This window comes from Hylobates moloch, unplaced genomic scaffold (assembly GCF_009828535.3).
Source record: "Hylobates moloch isolate HMO894 unplaced genomic scaffold, HMol_V3 SCAFFOLD_21, whole genome shotgun sequence".
In the NCBI taxonomy this organism is placed as follows: Eukaryota; Metazoa; Chordata; class Mammalia; order Primates; family Hylobatidae; genus Hylobates; species Hylobates moloch.
In genome coordinates, this window is record NW_026652296.1 from 46,242,984 (window position 1) to 46,266,622 (window position 23,639).

The 23,639-nt window shown below is 41.5% G+C and overlaps 1 protein-coding gene and 2 non-coding genes across 6 annotated transcripts in view; 1 reads left to right on the top strand and 2 right to left on the bottom strand.

Annotated features, from left to right (window-relative positions):
• The window catches only part of MACROD2 (mono-ADP ribosylhydrolase 2), a 2,131,323-nt gene that overhangs the window by 1,060,370 nt on the left and 1,047,314 nt on the right, over positions 1–23,639 (bottom strand). The window lies entirely within an intron of this gene.
• Positions 11,980–12,086, bottom strand: LOC116461601 (U6 spliceosomal RNA). Its single transcript, XR_004246132.1, has one exon. It is a non-coding gene; the product is annotated as a U6 spliceosomal RNA (small nuclear RNA).
• Positions 13,275–13,381, top strand: LOC116461604 (U6 spliceosomal RNA). Its single transcript, XR_004246135.1, has one exon. It is a non-coding gene; the product is annotated as a U6 spliceosomal RNA (small nuclear RNA).

The window sequence follows — 23,639 nt, forward strand, 5'->3', positions numbered from 1 at the left end:
TTCTACTTCTAGACATTTGCTCTAATTAAACAAAGATATACAACAAGATCTGGCTCTAATGATGGTCTCAGTAGTGCTATTTGTATAAATGGGAGGGCCAGGTTAAATGTCCAGCAATGAATTAACGTAGATTGATGGCAGAGCATTGTTTTTCAACTACTAAATATATTATAAAAATATTTTGTTAGCATCAAAGTATATTACTAATTCCTGTTAAGTGAAAGAAACAGGTGATAAAATACCATGCAGAATACTATGCTCTTTTCATTAATTATGTGCCTATGAGTATTTTTTTTAACTCAAAATATATCCTGGGCAAACAAATTGAATGCTATAACTTGCTAATTTTGACCAAAAAAATGCTTCACAATTTACATCCATTTGAGAATATTTTCTGTCTTGCTAATAAATCACTTCTAAACTTTGTACTTTAGATTATAAATCCCCTCACCCCCAATTTTGGCAACTATACGTTGAGTCCCTCTTCAAAGTACTCTAAACTGAAGGGACTGGGGGAAAGGAAAGTTGTGGAGGTGAATTCCTAAAGTGTTCCAGAAAATGCTACTGCTGATTTTGCAGTCTTAAAATTCACCTCCAGGAACACAGCAGAGAAAGTTATTTGCCTCACCTTGGAACACCTTGGAAACCTCATTACTAAAAATGATACCATACACTCTTACACAGCATATACATCGTGAGGTGTCATGCTAAGTATATAGACTTCCAACCATCAAATTTGGTAGCAGTGCTTTCTGTTGTTTCTGCAAAATGCAATAATGTCTTCTTAATTCCCTAGGCTGGCACGTCTTACTCGGCGTCATTTATTTAAGGATATCTACATTTTCAAACACTGTTGGGTAAAAAGCAGCCCCATCAATCACCGTGACAGGCTACGTTCCTCTCGAGTTTATCTTCCTGTATATTTTGTGCCAGATTTCGTTTGCAAACCTCCAAACGGGGGAAACATGAGTCTTATTTAATCTTCACAAATATACACTGATGTTGTTAGACTATCATTTGCTGTCTGAACTCCCATTCATTAATAAAACGTTGGTTAAACAACACCCTACCCACCTTTTAACTGCAATACTCCCTTGTGTCTGTTGAACCCTTAATGGATGACCTGTTTTAAAACCTGGGGGATATTTTATGCATATTGCAATTTGTGTGAAACTTGTCACTGTAGAGGATCTTTTCTCTTTCTAACATGGACAGGTTTGTTTATTTTAATTTCCATTAGTGTCTTGGAAGACAAAAATGATGAATGATGATTCTGAAGCTAGAGATTTCACAAGTTAGAGAGTTATAGTGGATGCATGCTTAGCTTAGCTTAAATTATTTTATTAGAAGCACAAACCATCACACCATTGGGGGTATATGAAGACCATTTCATTTCAGTTCAGATTTCAGAGCCCATTTCCAAGGTTACTTCAAGTGTATAAAGAGAAAAAGCAAATAACTGGGTCATAAGCAGATAAAATGGACAAAGCATATACTGGGACAAGCAGCAGCAGGACAAAATTACACCTTTTATCAAGTCTTCCTTCCTGTACCTGCCCATGTGATCTGGCCCAGCTTGAGGGAAGAGAATGAGAAAGTGTGACAGCTGAAAGCTCACCAAGCGAAAGGATAGCAAGAGACTCATTTTTCATTCCCCATCTTTGGCAGCAGAGGTAAACATTTTAAGATACCTGTTTTAGTATGAAGACATGCATTTTTAATTGTGGTAAAATATACATAATGCAATTTATCACTGTAGCCATTTTTAAGCATACCATTCAGTGGTGTTGATGACATCCACGGTTTTGTGCAACCATCACCACTATCCATTTCCAGAACATTTTCATCCCCCGTACTGAAACTCTATACCTATTAAACAATAACGCCCCATCTTCCCCTGTCCCAGCTCCTGGAAACTTGTAATCTACTTTTTGTCTCTATGAATTTGCCTATTCTGGTTACCTCGTATAAGTGGAATCAGACAACATTTGTCCTTTTGTGTCTGGGTTATTGCACTTAGCATAATGTTTTCAAGGTTCAAGACTGAATGATGTTCTGTCTTATGGATATACTACATTTCGCTTATCCATTCAGCTGTTGATGGACATTTGGGGTGTTTCCACCTTTTGGCTATTGTGAATAATGCTGCTATGAACATTGGTGTACAAGTATCTATTTGGGTCCCTGTTTTAAATTCTTTTAGGTACATGCCAAAAAGTGAAATTGGTAGATCATGTAGTAATTCTTTGTTTAACTTTTTGAGGATCTGTCAAACTGCTTTCCACAGCAGCTGCTGAAGGTACAGTTTTTAAATGTGCATTTCCGGTTAGAGTGACGGTCAAAAATTGACCAATTATTGAGCAAATGTGGGCAGCTCTGAGTGTCCTGGATAGTTCAGGGTGAAGTGTGGATTTGGGTCTCAAAGTGATCTCTTGGCTCTCAGTTCCCTGAATCCCCCAATCCTACTGTGTTGGGCAATTTGCCTGCAGAATTACCTCCAGCTGTAGCCACCTCGTGATGGCGGCCGTGGCCCACCTGGAGGGTCCGCTGCAAAGACGACGCCAGGTGCAGAGGGATAGGCGCGCCAGGGCTGCGTGCGGGGCCGATGGGGGCCCGGAGCAGGCCAGAGGCCCACTCCCTACCAAGCTGGCGGGACGGGAGCCCTGAGTTCCCAGGTGGAGCTGCAGTCCCCCTGCCACAGCTCCGGACCCAGGAATCCCTGCACTCCTGGGGGCCTGGGAAGCCCACCTGTCGCTGCAGGGTTGGAAGTGCCTGCTCCCGCCCTCTGGCCTCTCCTCACTCCCAGTGCCCACTCTGATTTCAGAGCAAAGTTGCGGCTAAGCCCAGGCACTCCTGCCACCTGGCCGCGTGTGTGCACACTTGAGGCAGCGCTGACATGACAGCCCCCTGACGCCTCAACCCCTCCCGACTTTGGGTACTCACGAGTGTGGGAGGGAGGCCAGCGGGGGCGGGCAGCTCGGTGCGGGCCTGGGCACGAACAGCCTGGGTGCCCTGGATGGCATGCTGATGGCGGGAGGCAGAAAGGTCCCTGGAGAAACCCCACCTTCAAGCCAGGGACAGCCTGAAGCCTGGGAGCCAGGCTGCCAGTTCTGGGTGGAGTCCGTGGCCCAGAGAGAATTTATAGTGCTCCCTCCAGGCCCGCCTATGGCTACCCATGGACCAATCAGCATGCACTTCCTCCCTTCTGAGCCCATAAAAACACCGTGAACTCTGCCAGACTAACACAGACGGTACTAACAGGTGTGGGAATGAGCTGCCCATTTCAGGTCTCCTCCACTTAGTCGGGATGACCTGCCTGTGGAAAGGAGCTACCCAGTATGGGTCCCCTCTCTGCTGAACGCTAGCCGCTTATCAGGACGACCTGCCTGCGGAAAGGTGCTACCCACTATGGGTTTCCTGAGAGCTGTTCTGTCACTCAAGGAAGCGCCTCTCCATTTTGCTCACCTTCCAGTTATCCACATACCTCATTCTTCCTGGATGCCAGACAAGAACTCAGACCCACCAGATGGCAGGACTGAAAGAGTTGTAACACAAACAGGGCTGAAACACGACCCCTCGCTTGCCACATTGCCAGCAACGAGAAGGAGAGAGGAGCTGCAGGCCTTTGGGGAGCTCAGACCTACAGCCTCCTCGAGCTAGGGCTGTAACACCCTTTTTGGGTCTCTGAGGTTCCTGACGTCTCCAAGCTTCTGGGTGCCACCACGTTCCCTGGCGTCCACAGCAGAAGCCATTTGCAGTATGCCTGGTTCAGCTGGAGCCTCACATAGAGCTGGAGCCTTGCATAGAGCTGGAGCCTGTGCAGGCACCTGGAGCTGCCCGCCCCACCACAGCCTGGCTGTGCACAGTGGCCAGACCCTGAGCTCCCTCACATAGCCTTCACTGCTCCGTGCCCAGCTCACCCTTGGCAGGTGTGGGATCTGGGCTGGTAGCGCGAGCCAAGTGCAGCCTGATGGGCGGAGTGGGCAGAACAAGCCCAGCAGGCCCAAGCAAAATTCGGGCAAAGGCGCTACCAGCCTCAGAGGTTTCCGGCTGGAAAAGCAACATCCTAGAGATCCTGTGACACTGGGATCTGGTATGAAGATCATGAACTGCAGGACTCAGGATGGGGGACTCACAGCCAGCTCCAGTTTTGCTGCCGCTACTTTTGCCTGTAATCTTCTTTTTGTCACTTTGACAGGTGCATCTGAATTTGCCTTATCTAGAATCTCTGCCATACTCCCTAGACTGACTATCTATCTATCTATCTATCTATCTATCTATCTATCTATCTATCTATCTATCTATCTTTTATCCTTAGCTCCTTGTCCTCCTTTTCAGTTTGGATGCCTTTAGAAACAGGCCCTGAGCAAAGATGTTGAGCACAAGTAGTGAGAGAAAGATACCAATAAAATAGTATGCAAGTGGGCAGGTGACTGCTGGGGCAACTAGAGCTCAATGCTGTTGTGCCTTTCTGGGACATTGTGTAAAACATGCATCAAAATTTTACCGAAGGGCAATTAAGCAGGAGTAGTTATTCTCCAACTCCCAAAAGTGGCTCACCAAAGCCTCCAACTCAAACTCCTGAGCTCAAGTGATCTTCTGAATAGCTGGGACTATAGGCATGCGCCACTATGCCCAGCTAATTTTTAAAACTTTTCGTGTAGAGACAGAGTCTCACCATGTTGCCCAGGCTGAGGACTGCTTTAGAGAACATTAATTCCCCAGCACATTCAGCCTGCCTTGTGCAAAGGGACCTTCCACAGTTCTAGAAAACCCTCAGTCATGGAGATGCAGATGTGGTCAGTCAGAAATTTGCTGGAGTACACTGAAATTGAAATGTCCAAGATATATGAACAGGCTTTTTTTTTTTTTTTTTTTTGAGACAGAGTCTTGCTCTGTCACCAGGCTGGAGTGCAGTGGTGCTCACTGCAACCTCCGCCTCCTGGGTTCAAGCAACTCTCATGCCTCAGCCTCCTGGGTAGGTGGGTTTACAGGCAGGCACCACCACACCCAGCTAATTTTTGTATTTTTAGTAGAGTTGGGATTTCACCATGTTGGCCAGGATGGTCTCAATCTCCTGACCTCGTAATCAGCCCATCTCGGCCTCCCATTCACCTCTTTATGTAATCACTCAATGAGCATTTATTCACTGCCTTTTATATGTTTCAGGCACTGTGTAAGGGGCTAAAGATTCAAAACCAAATAAACCTCTCTTCCTGATATTGTTTCTTTGTCTTCATACACTTGGCATAACTGTGGAGATGAGTTTTTGTAAATAAACTGAAATGAAGTGGTCTTCATCATAATGATTGGTAGAGGGCGATGGTTTGTGCTTCTGATAAACTAACTTGAGAAAAGCTTGGTACCTCCACTGTAAATCTCTGACTTGTGAAACTTCTTTCCTCAGTGGTTCTCAAAGTGTGGTCCCTAAACTAGCAGTATCAGCCTCATCGGAGAAGTTGTTAGATACGAAAATTCTAAGTCCTTCTGAATCAGAAAGTCTGTGGATAGGCCTCAGAAATCTGTGTTTCAACAAGCCCTCCAAGTCACTGGAGAATTCATGATAAAGTTTAAAAACCACTCTTCTAGGAAAACTGACCAATGAATTAATAAGTCTCGTGCAATCTACTTTTTGAGACACTGCAGAAATACAAAAGGATGTCTTCTGAATTAGATTGAGAATTTAGGAAGGGATTCCTGGAGGAGGTGTAATGCTTCATCTAAGTTCGGAAGGATGAGTCTATAAGAGGTAGCTAAATAAAAAAGTGGGAGAGGAGGCGTGGCAGTTAGGTTGAGGGCCTTCTGGAAGAAAGCCTTCCGGAATTCTGGCACTCAAATCTCCCTGGATGTGTGCAGTTTTCCTTCTCTTCCCTACTGCCTTATGTGAACTTGCTCCCCATGCCCTGTGAGCCAGCATGCCAACATTGTCCAGCTGAAGTCCTAATCTTGATTTCTCGGCTACCTCTGCAGCATATATGCTGAATTATGTGGAAGGTCACCGTGACATCTGAAACTCCCTAAGGAAATGATTCTCACCGTTCACGATCTTGTTCTTCCTTGCCCATTTCTCCATCCTCATTACTTGCCATCCTCCTAAGTACCCTGCCTCTGCACAAAACATTTTTTTTCTAGTTATTCTAAATGCCATGCTCTTTCTGACCTCCATGTATCCAGTAAGTTGTTGTCTTTGACTGGACTGTCCACCTTTACCAGTCATCTGATGGCTAAACTCATATTCACCCTTCACATCTCAGCTCAGCCATGGCTTCCTCTGCAAGACCTTCCCTTGACCTTCCATGGAGGTAGGGGTTTCCGTTTATTCTCCACCTAACAAACTCCCATAACCCTGACACAGCAGGTAGCCCAAACTGTTGGTCCAGATGCCTAACATTAGAGGGACAGATCCCGGAGCAGTGATCACTTTCTATTCATTGTTACATCCTCAGTGCTAAAAGGTGACATCCAGTAGGTGCTTAACAATAAAAGTAACACTTATCAGATGCTTGTAATATGCCAGACCTTGTTTGCAGTACTTTGCTTGGACTTTGCTAATTCAGTAGATTTGGGGGTCTAATCCCAGCATTGCTCCTCACTCCACTCTGGGCCTGTGCATTAGAAGGCTCAGCTCTGGCCCTCCTCTGACTGCCCCTCCTCCTACAGTGATACCTTGGATCAAGGGGACTTGCCTATCCAGAGCCCAGGTCCACCCCTTGGCTGTAGGTTTTCAGGCCCCCAGAATTCTCTATCAAAATGGCCCTGAAGCTAATTCCAGGGCCTTTCCAGGCATCTTCCACTGGTCTTGCCTCCAGGGGCAGTGCCCTAGGCCTGAGGAACGGCCTTAGCCTCCCTTTTGCTAGGGATGTGGATGTAGCTGAATACATGGGCCAGGATCTTCACGCACCATCTGGGAGGCCCTTGCAGTGTGAAGAAGAGCTTGGGAAGAGAGGAGGACCAGGCCTAGAGCTAAGGTCCACTTTCCCCAAGCCACCACATTCCAACATGGGACTCTGAGGAGCCTCAGAAGTCTACATTTAAACACAGACCTTTAAATGTTGAAGGTATGTTTGTCAAGGCAGGCAGACAACACACAGTTTATTCAGCAACTTGTTGGGGTAATTCATAATTTTGAAATATTTAGACAGAGTATTCAGGCTCCATTTATACTCTTATCCTGAAACTCACACATATTAGGGGTGAGACCATTCACTCTCACAACACATTGTTTTCATTTTTTTTCTTTTTAATTAGAGACAGTCTCACTGTTGCCCGAGCTGGTATTGAACTCCTGGGCTCCAGCAATCCTCCCAGCTTGGCCTCCAAAAGTGCTGGGATTACCGGCATGAGCCACTGTGCCAAGGCTAAACTTTTTTCACAAATAGATATTATTTCCCCACCACCACCACCACCATCACTACCACCACATTTTATGACTGAGTGAATTAAGGCAAAAATAGATTAAGTGTCTCATCTACACAGCTGAGAAATAGTAGAGCTATAATTCAAACAGCCATTTGGCTCCAGACCACACACTCATATTGCCACAGTGATTGAAACATGGTAGCTGTTTCACAGACTTAGGACAGAGCCCTATGTCAGGAACACCAAAATCAAATCCGGCAGACATCAGAGTCTGTTAAAGCTATGGAAATTAGCACTGAAGGCAAAAAGGAGAAACATAATAAGACAAAGAGATGGATATGCCTATAATAAAATGGAATAATAGGTGAAAACATTTCCTCTTCCTGAGAAACATTTTTTAACCCAATTAAACATACAAAGATGAAAGGACAGATCTTTTTCTCCTGAATCTTTCTGCGTTCCCCCACTCCTACCCCTACTGACGCCACATTTCTCAATCTGCCACACAATATAAATCACTGTGTAAACCAAATCATTAGGGTTGCCAGGTGTTCAATTTGGAACCAGACAGTCTGGTATTTGAGCTTTCTGCCTAGGAAACAAATAGAGAAAATACCAGTGATTTTTAATTAAGTCTTGTTATTATCATGTAAAGATGAACTTGCAGGAGAACATTCTCCCTGGCTCTTTGCGCTGCACTTGACTCTGAGCCTGATTTCCACTAAGACATCAGCCTCTGTGTAGGCCAGACTGCCTCCAGACTGAGTGCCCTGGCAAGTTGATGAGCTTGGCTCTGAACGCGTACTGGCACGTTCTTATTGGTCAGGCCCATGCAATTGTGCTAGATCAATAAATCTCCAAAGCTCCTTCAGCAATCGGCAGAGTTCCCTGGGTGTATTTAGAAACGCTAACAATAATAATAAAATAAATAATAAATAATAAAAATAATAAAATAATAAAATACATAAATAAGTAAATACTCAGAAGCACATTTGGATGCAGGCAAACGATCCATTGATTAAGAGTCATATGAATTAACTAAGCCCATAAATCTACTCATGGCTATTGAATAGGAACAGATAGTAAAAATAAAAAAAAATATATATATATATATAATTATATCATTTACAAACACAAAACATTATTCTCAAGTAAAATTCTGAGTCCCAATGAAATCTGACTCTAGTACCAAGATGCTAGTGTAAATATTTTAAATTAGTGTGGAAATCTATGATAAGAGAATAGCTAGAAATCCTTACATTTTGAGGGAATAGTTTATACGGTATTCATCAACTTTATAAATTGTTGAAAACAAAAGGGTTTGAATGGGTATTAGAAACGAATCTTATTTCCTTAAAGAACTTTGTTTAACCTTAAACAATGGTAAATGCCTTTTATTTACCACTGGACACTCAAAGACCTTTAGTATGTTCGTGTACATTCAGAGGAAAGAGACCAGGGAAGCTTTTGTTTTCAGAGGACTGTTCGGGAAATACTAGTCTACCACAGTGTAACTTCAGAGTTATAAATTCTTTGTCAGCTAGGTAGTAATATTTGAGTTGCACATTCTTCTTGTAAGGCTTAATTCCTTATAACAGAGGAACATACAAACAGAGCATGCAAATGTATCCCACTAGACAGTTGCACCACAGGATTTATCTTCATGATCCAGGCTTTCCCTTTTTCTGCCTCTCACTAATGCATTACCAAATAAGGAGTGGCTCTCAATGGGTTGAGGGGGATTAATTTTTTCCCCTACCCCAGGAGGACATTTGGCAAGATCTGGGCACAGTTTTGGTTGGGAGGTGCCAATGGCGTCTGGTGGGTAGAGGCCAGGGATGCCGCTAAACATCCCACAATGCCCAGGACAGCACCCCAGCCCCTCCCGACTCCAGACCAAAGAATTATCCAGCCCAAAATGTCTATAGTGCAGAAATTGAGAAACCCCACTGTACAGATCTTTGGAATAGATAATTCAGCCCATTTGGGTTATTAAAACTATCAGAAATGATAGTGTAGATCTATTGGCTGGTGTATCAGGAGCCCCTGAGGATGGTGAAAGGAGTAGGTAGAGAGGTAGAGAATTTTCATCTGTGTCCTCCCCCACCCCCTTTTTTTCGTTTTCCTATTTGTCACACTAAGCAGCAAGTTAATTCTTGAGAACAGACCTATTTAGGAAGGTGACACTGCCCAGGCTTCCGGGTCTGGCCAAGGAACTTGAGGAGACCATCAGAGCTGCCTCTTCTGAAGCAAGGAGGTAGACACCACCCAAGACTTAGACTGATAATGTCAGAAGCTTGTACTGATTCATTGAACATACACACACAACCCCATCTCTCTCCCCCATTAACAAGAATTTTTAAACTGATATACAATAAAAATTATAAAATGTAATTCTCAAATTTTCTAAGATGGAATAATACGGATAATTTTTTATTGTGAAAATAATACTCCCACTGTGAAAAAATAGTCTTCATGTAGTTATATTTTTCTTAATATTCCCAAGTGTGTAAACAAACAAACAAAAAACCAACATTGGAAAGTCACCACACTTGAAAACTCAGGATATCATGTTCTGAGTGTTTTGTGTTTAACTAATGGTGAGAAATCTTCTTTTGGTAAAGAATCGTGATTTAAACCTGTATGCCATCCTCGTGGGGGGGAAATAAGAACTCCCTACAAATTCTATTTATGAGGAGGTTGGTACCTTAGACAGGCGCTCATTTCCCTTGAGGAAAAAGCACTCTCTTGATCGATGGAAATCATTTTTCAACAAAATACCTACAACACTAAATCTGTTAAAACTAGATCAATAGTCTGTTCCAATTCTTGTATTAAATAGTAGCATGGAAAAAATTTTTTGTGTCAGTGGTAATCTATAGTAACCACAGGAAATGTATAGAATTATAAAGAAGTTAACTTTGTATTATTCATTTGTTTAGAGAAAAATATGTTTTTGAACATTACAAATTTATTTTTAAAATATAATATTAATATAAAATGCAATATAGAGTATCACTTAAAAATTCCCATATGTTTTAACAAATGTTTTTTATTATGATGTTTATATTAAACATCTACTGATTTGCTAACACCATTTGAAACCCTACAAATCACTCAAAAAATTAGGTATATACTCAAATAAACCAAATTAATTTAGACTAACAGGTTACTCTAAGAATACATATTAATTTCATTCTGCTTCCCCTTCCTCTTCTTCCTCCTCTTTTTTTCTTCTTCTCCTTCTTCCTTCTTCTCCTTCCTGTTAAAATTCATGATTTTAAAGCTGCTTAATTCTCTCATCTGGATGGAGACTATAAAATAGTAACCTCAAAGATAAATTTTAAGGATTAAGTAATGAAGAGTAGTATTTTTTAATGCCTAGAATATGGCATACCTTCAATATATCTCTTTTGGTACTAAACTTAGTTCTACAGAGTTCCTGCTCTTTGGACCAGAATGATATAGGGTGGGAGAGATAAATCTAATTAAATTTTAGCAGCAATAAAGATATCCACTATTGAGGACCTATGAGGTCCAGTTTACATGCTTCTTTAATCATTGTGAAAATTCTAGGCTATAAGTAGGATAGGACCTGCTTATACTTATTGAACACTCACATGTTAAATCAGTTAATCCTCACAGGAGGCTTCCAAGGTGGTAGTACATTTATCCCCATTTGACCAATGAAGACACCACAGTTCATGGAGTTCAGTCTGTGTGCTCCAGTGAAAATATGTGAGAAGTGATCACTGACGTGTTCCTTGAGTGATATGGTTTGGCTGTGTTCCCACCCAAATCTCGTCTTGAATTGCAGCCCCCAGAAGTCCCACATGTCATAAGAGGGAATCTATGGGAAGTAATTGAATCATGGGGACAGGTCTTTCCCATGCTGTTTTCTTGATAGTGAATAAGTTTCACGAGATCTGATGGTTTTCTAAAGGGGAATTCTCCTGCACACACCCTCTTGCCCGCTGCCATGTAAGACATGCCTTTGCTTCTCCTTTGCCTTGATTGTGAGGCCTCCTCAGCCATGTGGAGCTGTTAGTCCATTATAAATTGCCCAGTCTCGAGTGTGTCTTTATTAGCAGTGTGTGAATAGACTAATACCTTGGGTCATCAACAGGGGGTGATGCTAGCCTAGCCCGTGCTGCTTCTACGTGATTAGGAAAGCATGCCCTCTCTGGGAAGACATATCTAAGAGCCAAGAGTGAGGGCTGGAGTATATGTAGCTCCTAACCCTTCTCCATAGGGGGGTCTATGAATGGTGGCCCAAGTAAGCATCTCAGAGTTTTCTGAAGACATAAATGCCCATTTAAAACTCAAAAGTATTTGAATGATCTTATATTTCCAGTTATAGAGGTTCTAAGTGTCTCTTGGGATTCTGGCCCAAGGCTTTTTCTTCTAGAGCTGCCTTCTTAATACTCTGTGCCACTTTCTAGCAAATGATGGCATCATGAGACTGGAATGTACCTGAGGGAACTGAAGCCTGATCTGGGCATGTGGTCAGTACACATCTTCCAAGGTCTTGTAAAAGTAACTGCAACACAGGTATAGAATTGTGGTGCATGACTCTATATGACACTCTGGAAAAGAAAAAACTACAGAGAATATATATAATTTTTTATGGAATGTTTCACAAATTTCCGTGTCATCCCTGCACAGAGGACATGCTAATATTCTCTGTATCGTTCCAATTTTAGTGTATGTGTTGCCAAAGTAAGCACTAGAGACCATATAAATATCAGAAGTTGCCACGCGTTGGGCAGAGGAAGAGATGGCTGGGTGGAACTAACAGTAGTGAACTATTCTGTATGATACTGTAATGGTGGATACATGTCATTATGCATTTGGCAAAACTCATAAAGCTATGTAACGAGAAGAGTTAATTGCTGCTTACCCGTCATTGTGGAGAACCAGGTCGTCTTGTCTTCTTTAGAATATATCAGCAGTGTGTGCAAGAATGCTCTAAAATTCTGTTGTGAATGTCTGATGTAAAGATTAAATGTGAATGAGACTGTGACATGAATACAAGATTTCTAAGTCATGTTCATAAATTGTATAGACTATTCTGCTTCAAATAGTCTCTTTCAAGTAAAATTCCATAAAATATGTTCTATCCAACTTTAATGATACAAAATGAAAGTCTACCACCAATAAAAACGTCAAATAATATTACCGGGAACAATGAAAAGAAAGCCAGGAAGTGGAGCTTTTCCACCATTAGATCCTAAATACTTCAGACTGTGAACTGGTATTTAATGTGCAGTTGCCTACACTGGTAGGAACCCTGCAATTATACGTTAATTAGCTAAAATATCTGTCATGTTTGTGTAACATAGGGATACACCCAATGTTGTATACAGCAACAAATAATAATAGCTTCATAACTGCTAACACTCACTTTACCTTTAGAACACTAAAGGTAATTCTTTACTAATAAATAAAATAGACACCAGAAAATATTAGAAAGGATTACATAATGCAACAGTTATTCCTGCTAACTTTGCTTGTTTGCATGCACAGTAGCAGATGTATAGGCACATAAATATACGTATTTTTTTAATCGATATTTTTGAGCAGTTTTTGGCTTACAGAAAAATTGCGCTGAAAGTACAGAGAGTTCCCATACACTCCTCTCCCCTCTTTCTCAGTTTCCTCTATTATTAGCATCTTGCATTGGTGTGGTACATTTGTTACTGAACCAGTATTGATATATTATTATTAACTAAAGTCCACAGTTTACGTTAGGGTTCGCTCTTCATGTTACATAGCTCTATGAGTTTTGTCAAAAGCATAATGACATGTATCCACCATTACAGTATCATACAGAATAGTTCACTACTATTAGTTCCACCCAGCCATCTCTTTCTCTGCCCAATGCCTAGCAACTTCTGGTATTTTTATTGTCTCTAGTGCTTGCTTTGGCAACACATATACTAAAATTGGAATGATACAGAAAATATTAGCATGGCCCCTGTGCATGGATGACATGGAAACTTGCGAAGCATTCCATGAGAAAAATACACATATATATACACATATGAATATATGTATACATATAAGTGTGCGTATATATAGTCTCCTATGTATATGTATATACACATATACACATATGTGTATATATAGAAGACTATATACATATACATATACACATATATGTATATATATATAGAAGGCTATGCGTATACATATATATGTGTATATAGTCTCCTATAGTTTCTCCTTTTCCAGAGTGTCAGATAGAGTCATGCACCACATTACACCACTTCCATCAACATCAGGCTACATATATCACAACAGTAGTCTTATAAGATTATAATACTGTATTTTTACTGGATATTTTCTAAGTTTACACATGTTTAGATACACAAATCCTTAGCATTGTGTTGTATGTGCCCACACTACTCAGTACAGTAACATGTACAAGTTTGTAGCCTAGGAGCAATAGACTATACCAATACAGCCTAGGTGTGTAGTAGGCTATACCATGCAGGTTTGCATAAATCACTCTATGATGTTCACATGATGACGAAATTGCCTAACAACGTATTTCTCAGGACATATCTCTATTACTAAGTGGCTCATGACTGCAGTTGGTATCAGACAATATGTAGCCTTTTAAAATTGGCTTCCTTTACTTAGCAATACGGTGAATCTTCTTTTGACTTTGGTTTTATTTAAGACACAGCCTTCAGGAAACAAATATGATCACAACATAGAGTAATTTTCAAAACTCATATAATGTTTTTCAGATAGATCTTATAGAAATTTCACTGAGACAGCTTCTAACTCCTCTCTCCTAGTGTCTCAAGCCATTTATCTATAATCCTTAAAGTATAGATAGAAGTATCCCAGGAAAAAACTTTGATAAGTCCTTCCTTAAGATGACCTTTCAGGTGAAGACTTGGGAAATCAAGAGAACACAGTAGTGGCTTCTCCTAGATTCCATGAGATGTGAATATCCACATGAGATTTTGCAGCAGAATTAGGCAAACTACAGCCGGCAGGTCAAATCCAGCCTCCCATCTCTTTCAGTATAACCCAGATGCTAAGAATGCTTTGTATCAATACGCATTTATGATCAATTTGATGGCAGGGAAAACTAATTTTGAACAACAATTAAGCAAAATGTTACCCACCCAAAAATGATTTCGTCCTATTCATTAGTAGAATAAATTTTCTTATTTACTAGTTAATATTTTAAGTAATCAATTATTATGTTTAATTTCATCAATAAAATGTTTTTAAAAATTTGTTTTCTCTCTTTCTATATCAGTACCTACACAATATCCTCAATTTTACCTCTTCGTACACAAAAACTAAAATACTTATTCTTGGCCCTTTACAGAAAGTGTTTGTCAATCCTACTCAAGAATAATCAAATGGTCTCTAACTGTTTTTCTTCTTCTCCCCTTCATTTTTTTCTTTTATCAGTAGTATACCCTCATCTAACTGTATTATTACATTCTAGAAGATGCAGTTAGTATATCTGGACTATGAAGTAACGAAAAGGTTTAAAGAACTCCACCCTTGGACGTTAAAAATGGAAAGCTGTCTGTTAGTCAAGAGTCTAGAAAAGGAGGCCATAAGTGGTACCAACTTTTCCAGGCTTTGGTAAATATAGAAATCTCTATTTTTTTGTCATCATCTCTCTGCTTCTCATGTAGGTCAGCAGGGGTGTAGTGGAAAAAGGCTTTGTAGTTAGACTAACCTGCCACCCACCAGCTTCTGGACTACAAACAATTGCTCATCCTCTTTGCATTTTGGGGTTTTAAATTTTGTTTTGGTTTGTTTTTGACTTATAAAAGGGGTTATTTCAATGACTAAATGATATAACGTTGTTACACAATAAAAGCTCATAACTTTGTGTAGTTGTAAAGCTTTAGGTCCTAATGAGCATTAAATGTTTTCTTCCTTTCTTCTTTCCAAGAGAACTCTGTGTGTGTGTGTGTGTGTGTGTGTGCGCGCGCGCGTGCGCACGCATGCGTGCATGTGTGTGTTTGTTCAGAGGCAGAAGGGAAAACTGGAATAACAGTCCCATTACACCTCATGGCTTATAGGACAGCAAACCCAGCAAGGTGTCTGTATTAGTCTGTTTTGTGTTGCTATAAAGAATACTTGAGACTGGGTAATTGATAAAGAAAAGAGGTTAAATTTGGCCAATGATTCTGCAGGCTGTACAAGCATGACACCAGCATCTGCTCAGCTTCAAGGGATGCCTCGGGAAGCTTTTACTCATGGTAGAAAGCAAAGGAAGAACAGGTATGTCACATGGTGTGATGGTTAATACTGAGTGTCAACTTGATTGGATTGAGGGATACAAAGTATCGATCCTGGGTGTGTCTGTGTGGGTGTTGCCAAAAGAGATGAACATTTGAGTCAGTGGGCTGGGGAAGGCAGATCCACCCTTAATCTGGTGTGTACCATCTAATCAGCTTCCAGCGAATATAAAGCAGGCAGAAAAACGTGAAAAGGAGAGAAGGGCCTAGCCCTTTAGGATATAGATATTCTAAACCTGTGCTTAGAGCTCTCTCTCTATATATATATGTATATCCTATATACACAATAGAAGATATATATATATATAATCTCTTATATACACAATAGGAGATATATATATCTCCTATTAATATATTAGTCAGGGTTCTCTTAGAGGGACAGAATTAATAGGAGATATATATATCTCCTATTAATTCTGTCCCTCTAAGAGAACCCTGACTAATCCAGTAAATTGGTACCAGTATAGTGGGGTGCTGCTGAAAAGATACCCAAAGATCTTTGGAAATGGATAACAGGCAGAGGCTGGACCAGCTTGGAGGGCTCAGAAGAAGAAGGGAAAATGTAGAGACTTGTTGAATGGCTTTGCCCAAAATGCTGAGAGGAATGTGGATAATAAAATTCAGGCTGAGGTGATCTCAGATGGAGATGAGGAACTTATTGGGACCTAGAGCAAAGGTGACTCTTGTTATGTTTTGGCAAAGAGTCTGGCGGCATTTTGTCCCTACCCTAAAGATTTGTGGAACTTTGAACTTGAGAGATAATTTAGGGTACCTGGCGGGAGAAATTTCTAAGCAGCAAAGCATTCAAGAGGTAACTTGAGTACTATTAAACGCATTCAGTTTTATAAGGGAAGCAGAGCATAAAAGTTTGGGAAAAGTTGCAGCCTGACTATTTGATAGAAAAGAAAAAGCCATTTTCTGGGGAGAAATTCAAGGCAGCTGCAGAAATTTGCATAAGTAGTAAGGAGCCTAATATTATTCCCAAGACCACTAGGAAAATGTCTCCAGGCCATGTCAGAGAACTTCCCAGCAGCCCCTCCCATCACAGGCCCAGAGGCCAAGGAGGAAAAAGTGGTTTCATGCACTGGGTCCAGAGTCCCCATGCTGTGTGCACCCTAGGGACTTGGTGCCCTGTGTCCCAGCTGCTCCAGCTATGGCTGAAAGGGGCCAACATGAAGCTTGGGCTTTGGCTTCAGAGGGTGGAAGCCCCAAGCTTTGGCAGCTTCCACGTGGTGTTGAGCCTGCAGGTGCACAGAAGTCTAGAATTGAGGTTTGGGAGCCTCCTCCTATATTTCAGAAGATATATGGAAATGCCTGGATGCCCAGGAATAAGTTTGCTGCAGGAGTGATGCCCTCATGGAGAACCTCTGCTAGGGCAGTGCAGAGGGCAAATGTGGGGTTGGAGCCCCAACACAGAGTCCCTACTGGGGTACCACCTAGTGGAGCTGTGAGAAGAGGACTACCATCCTCCAGATCCCAGAATGGCAGATCCACTGACAGCTTGCATTGTGTACCTGGAAAAGCCACAGACACTCAATGCCAGCCCGTGAAAGCAGCCAGAAAGAAGGCTGTACCCTGCAAAGCCACAGGGGTGGAGCTGCCCAAGGCTTTGGGAACCCACCTGTTGCATCAGCATTACCTGGATGTGAGATACGGAGTCAAAGGAGATGATTTTGGAGCTTTAAGATTTGACTGCCCCACTGGATTTCAGACTTGCATGAGCCCTGTAACCCCTTTGTTTTGGCCAATTTCTCCCATTTGGAATGACTGTATTTGCCCAATACCTGTACTCTCATTGAATCTAGGAAGTAACTACCTTGCTTCTGATTTTTACAGGCTCATAGGCAGAAGGGACTTGCCTTGTCTCAGATGAGACTGTGGACTGTGGACTTTTGGGTTAATGCTGAAATGAGCTAAGACTTTGGAGGACTGCTGGGAAGGCATGATTGGTTTTGAAATGTGAGGACATGAGATGCGGAGGGGCCAGGGGCAGCACGATACGGTTTGGCTGTGACCCCACCAGAATCTCAACTTGAATCGTATCTCCCAGAATTCCCACGTGTTGTGGGAGGGACCCAGGAGGAGATAATTGAATCATGGGTTTGGTAGTGAATAAGTATCACAAGATCTGATGGGTTTATCAGGGGTTTCCACTTTTGCTTCTTCCTCATTTTCCCTTGCCGCTACCATGTAAGACAAGCTTTCTGCCTCCCACCATTATTCTGAGGCCTCCCCAGTCATATGGAACTGTAAGTCCAATTAAACCTTTCTTCGTTCCCAGTTTTGGGTATGTCTTTATCAGCAGCATGAAAACAAACTAATACACATGGCAAGAGAGGAAGCAAGAGAGAGAAAGGGGGGAAGTACCAGGCTCTTTTAAACAACCAACTCTTGTGTGAAGGAATAGAGCAAAAACCCACTCATTACTGTGGGGAGGGTACCAAGCCATCTTGAGGGATCTGCCCCAGTGTCCCAAACTCCTCCGACTAGGCTCTACCTCTAACATTGCCATCACATTCCAACATGAGATTTGGAGGGGACAAACATCCAAACCATATCAGGATTGACTGTAGCAGCTCAGAACAGGAAAGGAGAGTCAGCAGTCTGAAGCCCGGGACAGTTTCAGAAAGAAGAAGCTTCTGAAGTGTCATCTAGACTGAGAAGTGATACACCGCACCCTGCTACCCTCCACCCATAACATGTGATTGTATTTTCATCTTTCTTTTCATGACTGTTATAATACTCTAAGTATTCTCACGAAGTATTCAAGATAGAAGGATTTTCATTAACACCCAGAAAGTGAACTGTCCTTGTGGTCTAGAAACAAGAGTCTGTGACCTTTAATTCTTGCAGGTGTAAAAAAACTTCAGCTAGAGGTTTTTCCAGAAAGATCCACACCTTGGATGAGGAAGAGAATTCAGTGTACTTATGTGGAAAAATGAAAAGCCTGAGTCAGGGTTTGTTTCTGCCAAATAGAAAATGGTTCCAAGAAGCTTCCGTTTTCTAAACCTATGCTTAGAGCTCTTTACGTCTGGTTTATGATCTTGGCTCCCTTCAACTCAACATAGGCCTATTCAAGGACACCCAAGAGGAAAACTATATGCTCAAATAACCATCTTGCTGCTAAAGAACATGTTTTTCTATAATCATTTTGCTTTGCTTCCTGCCGTACTTCTAAAAAGAAATTTATCAACACAACAGAACTGGTTCAGTGAGGGGCTGACCTGTTTCGTGAACATCAGTTCCAGAACCTTTGTTTTAAAAATGTGAAGATACCTAGAACTCAACAATTATGTCCTCTTTTTTAATCTTAACCCATGTTGCCTTCTTCCAAGTATTGAAGATTAAATTTGTCACTAAATACAGTGGCTTTCACAATTAGAGTGTATGGAACATTAACTGGCAAGGAAATTGTATTTTACGTGCTTGTACTTACTGGGAAAATTGTGTGCTGGGGGTACTACCAAAACAAACACATAGGAGATTAAAAATGTAGAAAAAAAATTAACAACCAGACTTTTGGGGTGCTCAAAAATCACAGTACAGTTTTAAGCATTAATAACTTTAGATGTATAAAGGTTATGTATAAACTTATGAAACTATGATTTGAAAGTTCAATTAGATAAGTTTCTTTTATATTCATAGAATTTTGTGACTCTTGAATAATAAATCTATAATTTAAAGTTTGGTTGCAGTTCCTCTGAAGAAGCCAAATGTTAAATAAAACAAAAAAACTAAAATGAAAAAATTAATATTAAAAGTTCAAAAACTAAATTACTGTAAAAGAAGTTTGCATTATTAAACATTTATATAATAGTGTTATAAGTACAAAGTATTTATACTGTTGAGATTAGTACAGCTTCTAAGATTTTTGGGACATCCTGATCCATTCTAAAAAGATTCAAGTAGCAACGCAACATGCCGTATGGTGCTATGTAGTGGGACTTAAAAACGAATAGGTGCTGGTCTCGCTTTTGAAGAGACCACATTATACAAAATTATTACAAAAGAGTACAATAAAAACTGGGTTTGTATAAGGTGGAATCACATCAAAAAAAGCTTATGGACAACATCAATATAATATATTTTATAAAATACATGAATTTAGGTCTTACGATAGAATTAGGCTTTTGGGTTGGCAAATCTGTTATGGATTATATAACAGTACTGAGGTAGCTTAGATTTCTGTTTTTTACAGTCATTTACATAAAATTATGTTTCAGAAGCAATATGGAATGTGTGAATATGCAATGCACACATACACTCACACACAATTAACTGGAGGAACGCCTGTTTATTTTAGCGATTCAGTACTGAGAAAAGCATGTAAACCACAAGCTTAATACAAGGCCACTGTCATGATTTTAAGGGCATCCTTTCAACCCGTATTAACTCTGATCCCTGGTGATCATTTACTTTGACTCCAAGTTATTAAAAGCATCTCCAACGTATAGTGCACATGATGTTTGTTTTTAATCATTTCATATAATGATTTTCACATGGGGAAAATGTTGGCAAATATTTTAGACTACAAAAAATCTTGATAGTTGGATAAATGCTAGTGTTCTGCAATTTCCTTCACATCACCATAAAAGGAGGGCTTTAAAGGCAATATTTTAATTTCCTGAGACTTCTCACCGAGCTCTACATTTGAAATGGGATGGGAAATGCCACTTGTGATAACATTTTAATTTTAAACTTGGTAAGAGTTATGCCATTATAAAGGTAACTACCATAAACTTTCTTTAAAAGATGCTTCACATCAGACAACCGGGGGAAAATACAAGACTACATGGTGGTTTTCATGTCAAGCATCATTAAAAGGTATTTGATGTTCACAGCAGAACTATGATTTTCAGATTGTGCCTGCATAAAACCAAAACAAGTGGTCAATTTGTTAAATAGTGAACTGCACACTGAATGCCATATGGCCTAAAAGGAGAAGTGCATGGCCATCGCTTTCATTGGTGTTTGGATCCTGAGCTACAGGCAGGAGGAATGTGATGATTTGCATCATCTTCTTAAGTCATGCTTCAGTTTATTGCCATCCTTCTGCTCAGAGTGATCATGCTTCATTTCAGTCACTAAGCTCCACCGCTAGGAAAAAATACAAGCAATTTATCTTGGTGTTGTGGGTTGGGCTCCCTGGAAGGTAGGTTAACCTGCAGGAGCTTTATTAGGGAGGGCTCTTGGGATCTACTGCCATAGAAGGGAAGGGACAGAAGCAGGATTGGGCAGAGGGAGCTGCAATGCAACCTCAAGGGAAGTTTCAGTTGGCCCTGGAAGGAACGCTGAGGATGGGTTGACCTTCCAGAGTTGTCCTGAATTGCAGCAAAAAAGTCAAGCCTCTATACCCCTACTTTGATCAGTCACTGTATGTGGATTACGCCAAAAAGGTGGCATGGCCTTGAGCACGATGGCTGTCTTCAGTTGAGGCAATCCTCAAAGGGGCTTGACTGGTGAGGACTGTCTACCAGCCTCACTCCCAGCTGCTGGGGAACAAGTCCTTTATTCCTAAAGTGGGGGGTGGTTCTGAGTTGCTTATCACAGTGTCTACCATGCCCAAGAAGCAAGAATATATTCGCCACAAAATGCTCTTTCAGGCTTACTTTCGACTATTCCTCTTTATAAATTCTCCTCTCAAGTAGCAAGAAAGAAGAGAATCTCCCTCATTTCTCAAAACTAGGTCTGTGCAATGAGGCTCAGGGGCTTCGTTGAGCTAAGTCGTTTGCCCATCTCTGACCCAATCACAGTTGCCAGGAGGGAATGCAATGCTCTCACTGGCCAGGCCTGGGAGAAATACTCGAGGAGAAGAGAGGTTCTACTCAGCAAGTAAGATGAGTAGACCCTGGACAGCCAGAAAACTAATAGATGCCCCCAAAATGTTGTTATACATACTTTTTCTTCTCGTTTTTGCTCAAACCCTTTTCCCTCCCTGTAACGCTGGTTTGTGTTCTCCTCTTCATAGGCCCTGGCACATGGCAGGTACTTAAGCCATGTATGATCAGACTCTGCTCAACTTGCAGGCATACAGCCCTCCAAGGGGTCATGGCCAAGGTGCACAGGAAACCCACCCAGGAGCTGCATTCAAACTGCAATTGTGCTTCTGAGACTGGGACGGCTGAGCTCCCAGGCAGCCCTGGGGTAGAACAATGACCGGCTGTCAGCAGCTGTGCAGACCACTGGATACCGGGAAATGGGGTAGGGGGAGCGTGGGTGAGGCAGGTGGTGGCTTTTATCTCTTCCACGCCTGGCAGAGCCCATTACCAACTGGCTCAATACGACAGAGCTAGCTCTGCTTTCCTATTCAGGAGGGAAAAGAAAAATCAAGGGTAAAGAGACTTCAGCACCAACTGCACCACATTTTTAAAGTGTACTCCTTCCCATCGGCTCCAAATGCTATTAGAACTACCAGGCTCTTGTTACAGGGGTTCTGGGACTTTGCTGAGCACCCTATTATTTTCATGCTTGGACCCCCACATTATGTCAGAGGTGTTTCTTTTGTTCTAGGTAATTTGCTTGAACGAGCTGTTAACTGTAGCTTGGGGCTGGATGCTCATTTCCTCACACTTTTTAAGTTAAAACAAACAGCTATGATGTAGACTATTTTTCTTCAGTTCAGAGAAAGGGAGAAATCTGGCTGATTTGATGCGAAACTTCAGTGGTCTTACCTTTCAGGTCTTACGTATTATTGTTAGTGTCAAACTTTCACTGTTCACGATGGTTTGCCATAATTGGTGTTTTCTTTGGTTAGTTCCCACCACCAATTAAGAATTAATGACAAAGTATTTTGAAATTCAGTCAGGTTTTTGTGACCGTTTGGGGTTCATCTGGGTGACAAATAAGAAAAACCCATCAAACAGCCTTTAATAAAAGGAATTTACTATCACATATAACTGAAATGTCCAGCGGTAGCATGGGCTACAGGGAACAACCAAAACACCCTATTTGTTTGTGTCTCCTCTCTCTGACTTCTGCTGTATCTGCCTGATGTTGTTGTCCTCTGGTCATAACATGAGTGCCAAGAGCACATGGTGCTCAATGCATCTTCATTCATAACAAGAGGTAGAGGCCAGAGTTGGAAAGGCCACAAAAAGCCCTGAGACTCCCTTGCTAAAAACACATGACCAACCCTGAGCTAAACACCATGACCCAAGGGATAGGAAATTGTGATTAGCTTAAACACATTAGGGCCTCATCCTGCAGCAAGGACAGTTAATTCAACACAAACCACATGGCTGGATGGAGAGAGAGGTGAAGGGCTAAGTCATGAGAGAGTGGAGACACCAGGTACCGACTCCATGAGTACAATATCTGTAGCCTCCTGGAAGACCACAGCTGCACATTTTCCAAATGCTTTGATGAGACCATGGCCAGGAAAAGTGGCAAAAAGAACTTTGGGGAACAAAGAGTACTGTGTCATTTCCCATCACTGAGCCTCACAGGTATGAGCATATCATACACACTGAATGGATAATAAGGACAGGGTTTAGCTATTAATATAGGAAAGTTATTATGATCTAAAAATACCAATTAAAAAGGCAAAGATGACATTTAGTAAAAGAGATACTCCTTCTCTCACTCTCTCTCTCTATTTCTTACCCCACCCTAATCCCTCTCTCTTTCCCGCTCTTCCTCCCACCACAGAGGAAATCCATTGCACAACTTCACTGAATGGCAAAACTACTGACCCTAAGTGACAAACTGTCTCAGATCAGAAAGTGGTGTCAACTCAAAAGTGGCAGAAGAGTCAGGAGGTCCATGGACAAGCCACACATTCTTCTCTGTCACTTCTCACCAGAGAGTAGAGGTGAAAGGGCTTGGCTTGAACATTAATCCATTTTGGATCTGTCTGCCACACAAGGAACAACTTGTCACTAGCATCAGGCAGCATCACTCCTTTCCAGCTTTATATTTGGTAGTTGCAGTCCTCAGCATGCTTTGAGGATGTCACTCCAAAATAAGTCAAGTAAAGCCAGGTTCACTGAGTGATTTTGG